A 16442-nucleotide genomic window follows, 5' to 3' on the forward strand; every position below is an offset into this window, starting at 1 on the left:
GCACCTCACTAGATGGACCAACGGAGTCACGCCTGTAGTCCAAAAAATCTGTAAACTGAATTTCCTGACTCGGAGAATACTCTTCCTGTGACATAGAGTACTCCCCCTGAAGAGGATTCTCACCAAAATAGGAAACATGTTCAAGGAAAGTGACATCTTTGGTAACATAGGCCCGACCAGTGGAAGGGTCTCGACACTTGTACCCTTTTTGAGTGGGAGAATACCCTAAAAAAATGCCCTTAATAGATCTTGGATCAAGCTTTTTAATGTGAGGACTATGGTTGTGAATAAAGCAAACACAACCAAAAAACTCTGAGTGAAAGAGAGAAAGGTTCACAAGTCCCCGGTAACAGAGAGTGAGGCGTCTTCTCATTCAACACACGACTAGGCAACCGGTTTATAAGATACGCACTGGTCAGCACAGCATCCCCCCAATACTTTTTTGGAACATGACGTTGAAAAAAAAGAGCCCGAGTCATATTCAATAACTGACGATTTTTTCATTCAGCAACTCCATTTTGAGGAGGGGTATAACTACAGGAAGTCTCATGAACAAGGAGGTGGAATCCTAAGAGACTCCTCTTCAACGTGCTGGTGAAGGATTTATATTTTAACAGTCTCTAGTTTTGACTTCAAAGCAGCTGAAGAACCTCTTGCAAATAGAAATAACAAGACACATAATGCAGATCGAAACAGAAAATGCACCCAGTATTTCAACATGTAGAATAATAGAATTCTACCTGACAAAATTCGAAGAGAAATTTTAGAAATAAAGCGGACCACTGTTCAAGCAAAAAGATTTTCAGTGTGTGCCCTTTTCCTCTCTCTCTCTCTCTCACTGAAAACCATTCAGGTTTACAGTCAGTTCTCTCTCTCTCCCTTCCTGCCCTTCCTTTTTCAATTTTAACCAAAAAAATGTTTAAAAGAAAAAACGGATATCCAGATATGTCCCTTAACCGCAGTGCTGCATCTGTGGTATGGGGAGTACAAGGACCATATCCCCATTCACATGTGACTTAGCAGGGAACTGATTAGTTGGCTAGTCGGATTAACTGTTCACTAGCTGGACATCATAGCAACAATCGTTCTAAACCTTAGCTCCTTGAGTCCAGCCTGTTCTAGAAACAAGAATTGACAACACTGAATGCTGAACAATTGCTGGCAACATTCTTCCAATAACATTCCACCAGACAAGGACAAGTTCAAAAATAGACCATAATTTTCTCAAGAAACACTGATTCCCTTTGTCATTTTTAAGTCACAGAGAAGTTTGAATGTACATTTCCATATTTGAGAAGAAAACAAAACTGTAAATACATTGAAATGCCACGTATCACTTTCATGTCATATACATCACAGTTATTTCATTTTGGTAGATGAACAGGACGCTAGTTGGGTAATTCATAATTTTCCAGAAAGCTATCAAAAGCATTAGCAGCAATACTTTTACAATCAAGTGAAGCAGTCATCAAATGCTTTAGTGCCACGATATTTGAACTTAAAAAAGTAAACCAGGAATATCATGAAATTGGACTGCATAGCTACTACGAAGATTCTAGTCACAAGACAAAACCCACATAACCCATCCATATACTGACAAGTTCATCATCGCCAGTCAAGCTATGATAAACATCGAAGAGAAAATCACACATTCTTGTTTCCAGGCATACTGGTTCCAGCATAACCAGGACCTCGGCCTTGAGGTGGATAAGGTCCAGTAGCATATCCACCAGCTTGGCCACCACGATTTGGATTGTATCCACCACTTGGGTTTCCGCCTTGAGGATACCTGTTCTGTCCTCCTGGAGGTCCCCGAGGCTTATTGTAGTGGTGACTTGGCCCACCAACAACTTGAGGTGGGGCATTGGTTAGGGTCAGGCCTGATTTGCATATGCGGTTGCCCTGGCTGCTGAATTGGCGGCAAACGTTGATGCTGTTGAGGATGCTGTAATTTTTGCCTCTTGGCTGTTTCTTCGTGCTGCCTTTGCTGTTGTCTTTTCTTCTTGCTCTGGAACTCATGAGATGACTCGTATTTGGGCAAACTAAGAGGAAGGCCAGAACCGGCTAACAAAAGGCCGTCAATTGTGACACTTGGCATGAACAAAAGATTTTGTACCTTTTCGGGCCACATGGCAACGGATCACACTAGAAACACTCAGCATCAAGTGCATCATTTGCAGATATCCTCTGAAAAGAAGAAAATGAAACCATCAGTGGACAAACAAACACAAACAGCAGAGGATGCAAGAAGGAAAAAGGGTTGACATATCAACAGCAGACTTCAAGAAGAAAAGATAAAAACTGGAGAAATGCAAGAACATCAAGGAAGAATACAATCTCAACCAGATAAATATCATAGCTAGGAAGGAGTGGTACCAACATATCTAACTCTAGTCTCTAGTTTTGACTTCAAAGCAGCTGAAGAACCTCTTGCAAATAGAAATAACAAGACACATAATGCAGATCGAAACAGAAAATGCACCCAGTATTTCAACATGTAGAATAATAGAATTCTACCTGACAAAATTCGAAGAGAAATTTTAGAAATAAAGCGGACCACTGTTCAAGCAAAAAGATTTTCAGTGTGTGCCCTTTTCCTCTCTCTCTCTCTCTCTCTCACTGAAAACCATTCAGGTTTACAGTCAGTTCTCTCTCTCTCCCTTCCTGCCCTTCCTTTTTCAATTTTAACCAAAAAAATGTTTAAAAGAAAAAACGGATATCCAGATATGTCCCTTAACCGCAGTGCTGCATCTGTGGTATGGGGAGTACAAGGACCATATCCCCATTCACATGTGACTTAGCAGGGAACTGATTAGTTGGCTAGTCGGATTAACTGTTCACTAGCTGGACATCATAGCAACAATCGTTCTAAACCTTAGCTCCTTGAGTCCAGCCTGTTCTAGAAACAAGAATTGACAACACTGAATGCTGAACAATTGCTGGCAACATTCTTCCAATAACATTCCACCAGACAAGGACAAGTTCAAAAATAGACCATAATTTTCTCAAGAAACACTGATTCCCTTTGTCATTTTTAAGTCACAGAGAAGTTTGAATGTACATTTCCATATTTGAGAAGAAAACTGTTAACATATCATGTATAGGGAACCGGGTCTGGATCCAAACCCGGTCCCATGGGCACGGGTACCGAGAGTGGCTCGGTACCCTAGGTGGTTTTTCCCTCTTATTTAATCCCACTTATGGTGTAATTGTTGCGGTTGTGCCCCTAGGTTAGAGCTTCTCCGTGGTTTTTCACCTCTCTTTGAGGTTTTCCACGTATATTGTGTGTTCCTTCTCTTTCTCTCCATCTTGGTGTGTGTTTCTACATGGTATCAGAGCCAAACGCGTGAGAGATCGTTGGTGTGATAGTCGTGTTTCCGCCGATTTTTTTGCCGCTGCTGTTTCCGCCGGTTTTTTTTCTGCCGCTGCTGCGCCGTTGTTCTCTGCTGCGCTGCCGCCGTCCAGCGCCGCCGCCGTCGCCCACTTCAGCGCCGCTGCCTCTTGTTGTGCTGGGTATTCTTTCTCCTTGGTGATTGTGATGGCCGAGGAGATGTCCCTCAAGATCGATGATGCCCTAGACTCGGGCAGCAATACCAAGAGCGAGATCTTGCCTGTTCAAGTCACTTCCATCCGGCTGAACAAGGATAACTATCTCTCTTGGTCGGCTGCCCTAGAAATTGGGATAACCAGTCGTGGTCGCCTGTCCTACATTACTGGGGAGAAGCCTGCACCTTCAAAAACCGATCCGCGATGGGCTACTTGGGCGTTGGAAGATAGTCAGGTTAAAGTATGGATTATTAGTTTTGTTTCTGCAGATATTCAGCCTTTGATCTTGCGTAAATCTTGCGTAAATCGACTGCCTACGACATGTGGACTGTGCTTGCACGGATGTATGGCCGTAAGAAGAGAGTATTGCGTACGTACCAAATCAAACATAGCATATACTCTCTTAAACAGGGTGACTTGTCTGTAGCCGCTTTCTTTGCAGCCCTAAAGACTAAGTGGGAGGAACTTGACTACCATGTGAATGATGACTGGCACTGTGGGTCTGATCATGCCTTGTACTGGGACAAAGAATGGATGGATCGGACGTTTATTTTCCTTGGAGGCTTACGCGATGAATTTGAATCCATTAGGAGCCAAATTCTCAATTGTGACGAGGTCCCCGGAATTGAAGAGGTGTATGCCCGTGTGGAATCTGAGGAACAGCGTCGCCAGGTGATGCATATTGTCACCAGTCAGGGGAGTTCTCCTTCAGCCTTTGTTAGTCGTGCTTCTGGGATTGGACAGCGTCCTGTTCGGCGGTGTAGCCATTGCAACAAATCAGGACATTCTGTTGATTTTTGTTGGGATCTTCATCCTGAGAGGCGGCTTGTCCGGGGTCGTCCTCCTTCTAGCCGCCGGAGTCCTTCTATGCCTGAGCCTAGTCAGAGTAGTCCTTCAAATGTTGCCAAATCTAAGCTTTCCTCCGATCAAATCAAAGAACTGCAAGCGTATATCAGCCGACTGTCTACTACTCAGGAGGATACTTCCACGTCTGAGGGGGCTAAGTTAGCCCAAGCTCTCGTGGCCACTAGTGACCAAGGTAATTCCTCACATGGTGATTGGATTGTTGACAGTGGCGCTACGCATCATATGACAGGGGACCCTAAGATGTTCCAAGAATACAAATTGTCTTCGGGGCAGCAACGTGTATCTATGGCTGATGGTTCTTCTATTTCTGTGGCTGGAAAAGGGAGTTTATCCTTGTTAAATAAATACTGTCTTCATAATGCTCTTCATGTTCCCAATATTCCTGTGAATTTGTTATCTGTCAGCAGTATTACTAAAGAACTCAACTGTAATCTGATCTTTTCTGCTGATCGGTGTTTTCTGCAGGACTTGGTGACGGGGCAGAAGATTGGGATTGGTTCGGCTATTGATGGACTCTACAGACTGCCTGTGCAGGTTGCGTCCGCTCTTATTTCAGCCACTAGTGGACAGTTGTCAGGCATGGAAGACAGATCTACTATTATGCGATGGCACGAGCGGCTTGGTCATCTTCCGTTTCCATTGATTAAGAAGTTGTTTCCTAGTTTGTTTCATTCTGTTTCCATGGATTCCTTCACCTGTGAAGTGTGTCAGTTGGCTAAACATGTTAGGGCCTTGTACCCTATTTCATTCAATAAAACCACTCGTCCATTTGCTTTGGTTCATTCTGATGTTTGGGGTCCTTCGGGAGTACCCACTTGTCGTGGTTTTCACTACTTTATGACCCTTATTGATGATTACTCCCGTTGTACGTTCGTGTATCTGTTGAAAGAACGTAGTGAAGTTCCCGTTATTGTCAAAAATTTTGTGGCCTTTGTTGAGACTCAGTTTCAGACGTCTGTCCAAGCTTTTCGCACCGATAATGCTAGAGAGTATGTCTCTCAATCCCTAGATGATTTCTTGAAGAGCAAGGGTATTGTTCATGAAACGTGTTGAAGTATGTTAGATGGGTCTCGGGACCGGGTCAAGAAACACGAACAAGAAGAGGAAGAGAAACAACGATCACGATGTAACGTGGAAAAACCCTCAACAAGAGGAAAAAAACCACGAATGAGGAGGATCCGGTGCCCACTAGCCGCCAGACTCTCTCTCTCCTTTGTCTTTCATTTTTCACAATAAGGATTAGGGTTACACAACTTAAATAATGCCCAACAAGGGCTACAAGTTGGATCGGATACGGATCCGGACCCGGTCCCGAGACCCATCTAACATACTTCAACACTCCCCCTCAAGTTGGGCATACATATCAAACATGCCCAACTTGGATACATTTCTCTCAAATGAGGTCGAAGATAAAGCCTTCGTCAGAACATCAGCCGTTTGGTCTTCAGATCTCATGTAAGGAAGTACAAGTTCTTTAGCATCAATTCTCTCTCGAATGAAATGCCGGTCAATCTCAACATGCTTTGTTCTGTCATGAAGCACAGGGTTGTTGGCCAAGTTAATTGCAGACTTGTTATCGCAATACATCTTCATTGGTTCTTCAACCTTTATACCAATATCAGTCAACAATACTTTCAGCCACAAAAGCTCAGAAACTCTCATAGCAACAACTCTGTATTCTGCTTCAGCACTGAAACGCGAACAAACATCTTGCCTTTTACTTCTGCACACTATGAGATTCCCTCCCAAATAAATACAATAGCCGGAGGTGGACCTCCTAGTGTCAATACAGCCTGCCCAGTCTGCATCTGAATAACCTTCAATCCCAAGAGTGTCTTGCTTGACATATAAGAGACCTTTGCCAGGATTCCTCTTCAAGTAGCACAAGATCCTGTCAACAGCCTTCAAGTGGGCATCCGTGGGAGCATGCATGAACTGGCTCATCACATTCACAGCAAAGGTAATATCAGGTCTAGTGAGAGTAAGATAAATTAACTTCCCTACAAGACATTGATATCTTCTTTTTGCCTCTTCACAGAGTGGCTCCCCGTCTCTAAGACTTAGCTTATGGCCAGCATCTAGAGGAGTAGAAGCTGGTCTACACCCTAGTTTCCCAGCCTCCTTTAACAAATCTAGAGTGTACTTCCGTTGATTTAGCACAAGGCTAGTCCCAGACCTAGCAATTTCTATGCCAAGGAAGTATTTCAACTTACCAAGGTCCTTAAGATCAAACTCGATCGCCAACAGTTTCTTTAACTTCATTATTTCATCTTCATCATCACCTGTGACAATCATATCATCAACATATACCAACAGAATAGTAACCTTTTGCTTATTTCTCTTCACAAAAAGTGTATGATCTCCATTCCCTTGATGGTATCCACATTGTCTCATGACAAGTCTGAGTCGTTCAAACCACGCTCGAGGAGATTGCTTGAGCCCATATAAAGCTTTCCTTAGCTTGCAACATTTTCCAGGTTCCTCATATCCTGGAGGCATACACATATATACTTCCTCTTCAAGGTCTCCATTGAGAAATGCGTTCTTGACATCAAGTTGGTACATCTTCCACTCCTTCATCACAGCTAAAGAGATAATGACTCTGACCGTCTTCATCTTCGCAACAGGAGCAAAGGTCTCCAAATAATCAATCCCATATTTCTGACTAAACCCCTTGGCCACAAGACGAGCTTTGTATCTTTCAACACTCCCATCTGGTTTGTACTTGATGGTGTAGACCCACTTAGATCCAACCAAGTGAGCCGCCTCAGGAATCTTTACAACTTCCCATGTCATGTTTCTTCGCAAGGCTTCCATCTCTTCTTGCATAGCATAGGTCCACTTAGGATCACTCTGAGCCTCAGCAACATTCCTGGGAATCATAGTCAAAGAAAGAGAAGATACAAAGCATTTGTAGTTCTTGCTCAGTCTAGAATAGATGTTGAGTACATGACCTGACACCCTTTCGCAGGGCGATGGGAAGCTCTTCACTAGCAGCAACAGTCTGAATCTCTTCTTCAACAGGTTGCTTCTGCGCACGACTTGGGTCATCCAGGGAAGGACTAATTGGATTGGGAGTAGAATTCTCACCACCTGTCATCTCATCTGTACAAACTCTTCGCCTAGAGTAAACTTGCCCAAATAAACGATTGCACTTCTCTTCTGCCTCAATGGAACACTCTCCATTTTTCTCCTGTTCATGCACCTCACTAGATGGACCATTTTTCTCTTGTTCATGCACCTCACTAGATGGACCAACGGAGTCACGCCTGTAGTCCAAAAAATCTGTAAACTGAATTTCCTGACTCGGAGAATACTCTTCCCGTGACATAGAGTACTCCCCCTGAAGAGGATTCTCACCAAAATAGGAAACATGTTCAAGGAAAGTGACATCTTTGGTAACATAGGCCCGGCCAGTGGAAGGGTCTCGACACTTGTACCCTTTTTGAGTGGGAGAATACCCTAAAAAAATGCCCTTAATAGATCTTGGATCAAGCTTTTTAATGTGAGGACTATGGTTGTGAATAAAGCAAACACAACCAAAAACTCTGAGTGGAAGAGAGAAAGGTTCACGAGTCCCCGGTAACAGAGAGTGAGGCGTCTTCCCATTCAACACGCGACTAGGCAACCGGTTTATAAGATACGCACTGGTCAACACAGCATCCCCCCAATACTTTTTTGGAACATGACGTTGAAAAAGAAGAGCCCGAGTCATATTCAATAACTGACGATTTTTTCGTTCAGCAACTCCATTTTGAGGAGGGGTATAACTACAGGAAGTCTCATGAACAATTCCCTTTTTTCAAAAGAAGCTATCAACAGACTGGCACATATACTCTCGAGCATTGTCAGATCGAAATGTCTTAACAGATGCTCCATATTGAGTTTCCACATAGGCAATGAAAGTCTCTATGACAGTAGGAACTTCACTACGGTCTTTTAGCAAGTAGACAATAGTGTTACGAGAATAATCATCTATAAAGGTGATAAAATATTGAAAACCATGACAAGAAGGAATCCCTGCAGGCCCCCACACATCAGAGTGAATCATGGCAAATACCTCATTAGACCGATGGCTAGACAATGGGTACGAAGCCCTAACATGTTTGGCCAGGTGACAGACATCACAAGACACCATAGTCATATCTAACCTGGAACATATATCAGGAAACAACTGTCTAAGAAGGCCAAAAGGCAAGTGTCCAAGGCGCTCATGCCACCGTAGAAGCAACTGAAGCGAGTCCTCTCTATTCTTTGTGGCTTGGCTGACTGCCGTCATGAGAGCCTGAGCAGCACGCATAGGTAAACGATAGAGCCCGTCAGAAGCTAGGCCAATCCCAATCCTCTTCCCTGTCACCAAGTCCTGCATAACACAGCGATCAGCGGAAAATATAAGTTCGCAATTTAACTCCTTCGTGATCTTGCTAACCGACAAGAGATTCAAGGGAATATGAGGAACATGTAGAGCATTGTGGACTAAGAACTTGTTCAAAAGTGGGAGACTCCCTTTTCCAGCCACAGAGATAGATGAACCATCGGCAAGGGAAACACGATCCTTTCCTGATGAAAGCTTATATCCATGAAAGACCTTAGGATCGCCGGTCATGTGGTGAGTAGCGCCACTATCAATGATCCACTCTCCCATACGGCAATCCGCCATAACGTCTATAGATGAAGAAGCTGCCAAAATCACAGATAGTCCAACAGGAGGCAACAAGAGAGGCACCGATGACAACAGAGAGCACCAACGGGCAGTAATATCCGGATTCCCAATCAGCCCCAAGAGTGAACAGAGTGTCGATTGGGGGAAACGATCGTCGGAGCGCCGGCAGACGTTGAGGCAATCCTCAAGTTACGCTCCTCTCCTCCTTTACGTCCTCTACCAAGTCACGGACCAGCCACCTCTTCTTGCATGGTGGGCGCCAAACAAAAAACAAGAAGATGGAATCAAAGATCAACCAAGCAATAGCGACGGTCAACAACACAAGAGCGACGGTGCAAGAGCGACGCCGCAAGAGTGGCTGCGATGGCGATGGCGCAAAGAGTGACACCGGCGGCGGCGGAAACAGCGACAGTGGTATTGGGTACACCGGCGGCGGTGGCTGCTGCAGCAACGGTGGCGGCAGCGGCGGTGGCTGCTGCAGCAACGGTGGCGGCGGCAGCGGCGGTGGCGGCGGCGGCAGCGGCAGCGGCGGTGGCGGCGGCGGCAGCGGCGGTGGCGGCGGCGGCAGCGGCGGTAGTGGCAGCGGCAGCGGCGGCGGTGACTGCAGTGGTGGCGATGGTAGCAGTGAGAGATATTAGGGTTGGAACTTCACAAACCCTAAAAATTTCCCAAACTCGTCGGCTCTGATACCATGTAGAAACACGAACAAGAAGAGGAAGAGAAACAACGATCACGATGTAACGTGGAAAAACCCTCAACAAGAGGAAAAAAACCACGAATGAGGAGGAGCCGGTGCCCACTAGCCGCCAGACTCTCTCTCTCCTTTGTCTTTCATTTTTCACAATAAGGATTAGGGTTACACAACTTAAATAATGCCCAACAAGGGCTACAAGTTGGATCGGATACGGATCCGGACCCGGTCCCGAGACCCATCTAACATACTTCAACAAAACGTCATGTAGTTACACACCTCCCCAAAATGGCGTGGCTGAACGGAAGAATCGCCATTTGCTTGATGTTACCCGGGCTCTTCTGTTCCATCGACAGGTTCCCAAGCGCTACTGGGGTGATGCGCTTCTCACTAGTGCCCACCTTATCAACCGTATGCCTACCCGTGTGTTGCAGGGTCATTCCCCGTACTCTATGCTTTGGCCTACTCAGAATCCCTGACCTCTTACTCCTCGGGTGTTCGGGTGTGTCTGTTTTGTTCATGACCATAGTCCCACCCTCAAAAAACTTGATCCTCGGTCTGTCAAGGCTGTCTTCCTGGGGTATTCCTCCACTCAGAAGGGATACAAATGTGTTGATCCTACCACCTCTAAAGTCTATGTTTCCCGGGGCGTCACCTTTCATGAACATGAGACATACTTTCATGTGAATCCTCTTCAGGGGGAGTATCTAGGGCACAGTAGTGAAGAGTATTCCTCAAATCAGTTGATTCAGTTTACGGATTTCTTGGATTACAAGGCCAGTGACAGTGTGGCAGACACAGTCAGAGATGATAGAGACCGTCACATGGACGAGGGTCTTGTTGATAATCAGCCTACAGCCCGTGATCATTTGTTTGGCCAGGTGTACAGAAGGAAGAAGACAGATGTGATTGAAAATGTTGATGTAACCAATCCCAATCCTGTGAGCTCCCCGGATGACCCAAGTCTAATCAATGAAGAGCTTCCTATAGCCCTGCGCAAGGGCACCAGGTCGTGCACTTCTCATCCTATTCAGAGATTTGTCTCTTATGCGAAATTGAGTAAGAATTACAAATGCTTTATAACATCCTTGTCTAAGTCTGTTATTCCCAGGTGTGTGGAAGATGCTAGAGAGGATCCTAAATGGCTACAGGCCATGGCCATGACAGAGGAGATGAATGCCTTGGCAAAGAATGACACTTGGAAAGTTGTGGATATTCCCAAAGGGACTCATTTAGTTGGTTCAAAGTGGGTGTTCAATGTGAAGTACAAACCAGATGGTACTGTGGAAAGGTATAAGGCTCGGCTTGTTGCAAAGGGGTTCAGCCAGAAATATGGTATTGATTATCTTGAAACCTTTGCCCCTGTTGCCAAACTGAAAACTGTGAGGGTCATATTAGCACTTGCCGTGAAAAAGGGGTGGAGCATGGATCAACTTGATGTTAAGAACGCATTCTTGAATGGCCATCTAGAAGAAGAGGTCTATATGAGTATGCCTCCTGGATATGTTCAAAGCGGAAAATGCTGTCATCTCAAGAAAGCCTTGTATGGATTAAAGCAGTCTCCTAGAGCATGGTTTGAAAGACTGAGGATAGTGATGAAGACAAATGGATACAAACAGGGAAATGGTGATCACACCCTATTCATTAAGCAGAGAGATGGCCTGGTGAGTCTTCTTCTTGTGTATGTTGATGATATGATAGTCACAAGTGACGATGAGGAAGAGAAAAAGAAGATGAAGGAGAGGTTAGCTGCTGAATTTGATCTTAAAGATTTGGGTAAACTAAGGTACTTTCTGGGGATAGAGATTGCTCGGTCAGAGACAGGGCTGGTTATGAGTCAAAGGAAATACACTCTGGATCTTCTAAAGGAGACAGGCAAACTTGGATGCAGTCCCTTTCTAACTCCAATGGAGTCTGGTACAAAGATAAACATCAAAACTGGCAACATCCTAGATGAGGAAGGAAAAGGGCGGTATCAGAGGCTGGTTGGTAAGCTCATCTATCTTACTCTTACTCGCCCTGATATTACTTATGCTGTGAATGTGTTGAGTCAGTTTATGCATGCTCCTACTGATTGTCACTGGAAGAGTGCAGAAAGAGTGTTGGGGTACCTAAAGAATGACCCAGGAAAAGGATTACTCTATACTCAGCAAGACCAACTTAATATTGAAGGATACTCTGACGCAGATTGGGCAGGATGTACTGATACTAGGAGGTCTACCACAGGGTACTGCATCTTTCTGGGGGGTAACCTGGTTGTATGGAGAAGTAAGAGGCAGGAATTTTGCTCTAGATCCAGTGCTGAGGCTGAATACAGGGCTGTGGCTATGAGAGTTACAGAAATGTTATGGTTAAAGATTCTCCTAGCAGATATTGGTGTTGAAACAGAAGAGAAGATGAGGATGTACTGCGACAACAAGTCTGCAATTAATCTTGCGAATAATCCCGTTCTGCATGAACGGGACTAAACATGTGGAGATTGATCGCCACTTCATACGGGAACGCATAGATTCAAAGGAGTTGATCCTACCTTATATGAAGTCTGAAGATCAAATTGCAGATGTTCTAACCAAAGCCTTATGTACATCTCAATTCGAGAAAAATGTAAGCAAGCTTGGCATGTTTGACATGTATGCCAAGCTTGAGGGGGAGTGCTAACATATCATGTATAGGGAACCGGGTCTGGATCCAGACCCGGTCCCATGGGCACGGGTACCGAGAGTGGCTCGGTACCCTAGGTGGTTTTTCCCTCTTATTTAATCCCACTTATGGTGTAATTGTTGATTAAGTGGAATAACATTTTCTCTCTCCTAGGGTTGCGGTTGTGCCCCTAGGTTAGAGCTTCTCCGTGTGTGTTTCTACAAAAACAAAACTGTAAATACATTGAAATGCCACGTATCACTTTCATGTCATATACATCACAGTTATTTCATTTTGGTAGATGAACAGGACGCTAGTTGGGTAATTCATAATTTTCCAGAAAGCTATCAAAAGCATTAGCAGCAATACTTTTAGAATCAAGTGAAGCAGTCATCAAATGCTTTAGTGCCACGATATTTGAACTTACAAAAAGTAAACCATGAATATCATGAAATTGGACTGCATAGTTACTACGAAGATTCTAGTCACAAGACAAAACCCACATAACCCATCCATATACTGACAAGTTCATCATCGCCAGTCAAGCTATGATAAACATCGAAGAGAAAATCACACATTCTTGTTTCCAGGCATACTGGTTCCAGCATAACCAGGACCTCGGCCTTGAGGTGGATAAGGTCCAGTAGCATATCCACCAGCTTGGCCACCACGATTTGGATTGTATCCACCACTTGGGTTTCCGCCTTGAGGATACCTGTTCTGTCCTCCTGGAGGTCCCCGAGGCTTATTGTAGTGGTGACTTGGCCCACCAACAACTTGAGGTGGGGCATTGGTTAGGGTCAGGCCTGATTTGCATATGCGGTTGCCCTGGCTGCTGAATTGGCGACAAACGTTGATGCTGTTGAGGATGCTGTAATTTTTGCCTCTTGGCTGTTTCTTCGTGCTGCCTTTGCTGTTGTCTTTTCTTCTTGCTCTGGAACTCAAGAGATGACTCGTATTTGGGCAAACTAAGAGGAAGGCCAGAACCGGCTAACAAAAGGCCGTCAATTGTGACACTTGGCATGAACAAAAGATTTTGTACCTTTTCGGGCCACATGGCAACGGATCACACTAGAAACACTCAGCATCAAGTGCATCTTTTGCAGATATCCTCTGAAAAGAAGAAAATGAAACCATCAGTGGACAAACAAACACAAACAGCAGAGGATGCAAGAAGGAAAAAGGGTTGACATATCAACAGCAGACTTCAAGAAGAAAAGATAAAAACTGGAGAAATGCAAGAACATCAAGGAAGAATACAATCTCAACCAGATAAATATCACAGCTAGGAAGGAGTGGTACCAACATACCTAACTCTAGTCTCTAGTTTTGACTTCAAAGCAGCTGAAGAACCTCTTGCAAATAGAAATAACAAGACACATAATGCAGATCGAAACAGAAAATGCACCCAGTATTTCAACATGTAGAATAATAGAATTCTACCTGACAAAATTCGAAGAGAAATTTTAGAAATAAAGCCAAGCAAAAAGATTTTCAGTGTGTGCCCTTTTCCTCTCTCTCTCTCTCTCACTGAAAACCATTCAGGTTTACAGTCAGTTCTCTCTCTCTCCCTTCCTGCCCTTCCTTTTTCAATTTTAACCAAAAAAATGTTTAAAAGAAAAAACGGATATCCAGATATGTCCCTTAACCGCAGTGCTGCATCTGTGGTATGGGGAGTACAAGGACCATATCCCCATTCACATGTGACTTAGCAGGGAACTGATTAGTTGGCTAGTCGGATTAACTGTTCACTAGCTGGACATCATAGCAACAATCGTTCTAAACCTTAGCTCCTTGAGTCCAGCCTGTTCTAGAAACAAGAATTGACAACACTGAATGCTGAACAATTGCTGGCAACATTCTTCCAATAACATTCCACCAGACAAGGACAAGTTCAAAAATAGACCATAATTTTCTCAAGAAACACTGATTCCCTTTGTCATTTTTAAGTCACAGAGAAGTTTGAATGTACATTTCCATATTTGAGAAGAAAACAAAACTGTAAATACATTGAAATGCCACGTATCACTTTCATGTCATATACATCACAGTTATTTAATTTTGGTAGATGAACAGGAAGCTAGTTGGGTAATTCATAATTTTCCAGAAAGCTATCAAAAGCACCAGCAGCAATACTTTTAGAATCAAGTGAAGCAGTCATCAAATGCTTTAGTGCCACAACCTCACCTCTTGACACCCCTGTTCACAAATGCAGACTGAAATAGTAACTCGACAATGATGATGGGCAGAGAACTACATAACTCCCGAAGATTTTTCTTATATTACTCTCATCACCACAAGTGGCTTGCAAAAAAGACATGGTACCGAACAAAAGAAGCTTGGAGGCCAACAATTGGAATATTTATATGACTGGACAATACAAAGGCCAAGTATCATGTATGATTTTTTGCAAAAAATAAATTAGAACAATAAATATTAACGCAAAAAACCTCAACTTGGAAAAATCTTATAAAGGTTAGTATTCATGTTTCTTTAGTAACTTAATATAGGAAGTCTTTCCTTTTCAGCACCACAGAGAGAGAAAGAGAGAGAGAGAGGGAAGGAGGGAGAGGCTGTTGCAAGACTAACAAAAAAAAAAACGTAAAACCTTCATCCCTTTTTGCTGCAAAAGGAAATACTAGTACATGGTTCATTTGATTTTGGAGTTTGTGATGATTCTATCATTAGAATCCACAAATAAGAGCCCTATCTAGAAATAAAGACATTTACATGCGCAGAGCTACTTAACAAATAAGAAGTAAAAGCCATGTTCTCCAAATTTGGGGAAACTACCGAGATCACTGTCAAAACAAGAAAGAAATTAACTCCCTTGGGAGCCCAAAGTTAGAAACTTAAGAACTTGATAAGTCTATAGTAAAGCTGACACTAAAACTGCTAAGGACACCCAAGGCCAAACTTGCAATGTTATTTGCAGAGTGTCGTTCTTTTTGCAAGGACGTTCAGATCTGGAGCAGGACTCACCACTTAATAATTATAAGAATTCAAGGAGTAGGTTTGCTACTCCCACTTGCCAGAACTCACATCCATACACTAAATCATTTGTCACAAAAGTTCAAACCTCCAAAACTCTGAGAATATAGCAAGATGATACCTGAGATGGGTCAAGAGTTGGCATCCGCTCCAACATCTCCAAAGCATGTCGATCAAAGCTGAAAGCAAAAATAACTGCATCTCAGGTGCACATTACCTCTATATAAACTGGAAACAATAACAATAATAAGGTGGTAAAGCACTGATAAACCACAAAACTACACAAACACAACATAACAAAAAGTAAATGTGAAAAAAAGATCTCATCAAAACAAATTTTCACTACAAATCATTGTAAACCAGATTCATATGTTTTGTACTTACTGCTTAAAAACGTCTCTAAGGCGCCTCTTCGTTGGTCTTGAAGGCTTGAAATTATTGTACCAAGGAATCTTTGAAACTCCCAGCCAGTTAACCTCATCAGGTGATCCACATAGTTCAAATATTTTATTCAACTGCTCTGGCTAGAATTATCAGGAAAAGGAAAGTTTCAATCATAGAGAAGAAGAGGAGGACCAACATAGAATATATAATGGAAACATCATGATGCATGTGTGTGTGTGTTTTTTATTGTTGTGTGTGTGTGTTTTACACCTCCTTATTGAGTTTATTTTAGTCAGACCGCTTTGATCAACTCAAACTGACCTCATAGAGAAGAAGAGGACCAACATAGAACATATAATGGAAACAGTATGGATGAATTTATGTAAACCACGAAATTGAGAGATTGTATACCTTTTGTAGAAGAAGAAACACTAAAGCCCTCTTTTCCCAAATACAAATGGATTTCCCACAAGTAAATTTCCCTTCAAACCGGCAGTTTCTCCCTCGATTTATTTGAACCCCCCCCCCCCCCCACTCAAAGCTCTTAGAAGTGATAGAAGAGAAAACGATCAAAAGGGACACTGTGCCCCTTTCTTAAGAATTGCTCAGTATTGTAAGATACGGGCTGTATCAGTTGTATCGTATCATACAGCAGCGATA

The 16442-nt window shown here is 43.4% G+C and overlaps 1 protein-coding gene across 11 annotated transcripts in view; it reads right to left on the reverse strand.

Moving 5' to 3' along the window:
- LOC116250092 (protein transport protein Sec24-like At4g32640) overlaps positions 1 to 16442 on the reverse strand; it is a 191305-nt gene that overhangs the window by 141726 nt on the left and 33137 nt on the right. For 4 of the 11 annotated variants that reach the window (XM_050076992.1, XM_050076991.1, XM_050076989.1 and 1 more), the window contains one exon: positions 13450 to 13520. The exons of the other annotated variants lie outside the window; for them this stretch is intronic. The gene's annotated coding sequence lies outside the window, so the exon portion shown is untranslated. The remainder of the gene's footprint in view (positions 1 to 13449; positions 13521 to 16442) is intronic. 11 annotated transcript variants of the gene reach the window in all.

The sequence above is a fragment of the Nymphaea colorata genome, chromosome 3, assembly GCF_008831285.2.
Source record: "Nymphaea colorata isolate Beijing-Zhang1983 chromosome 3, ASM883128v2, whole genome shotgun sequence".
Taxonomy (NCBI): domain Eukaryota; kingdom Viridiplantae; phylum Streptophyta; class Magnoliopsida; order Nymphaeales; family Nymphaeaceae; genus Nymphaea; species Nymphaea colorata.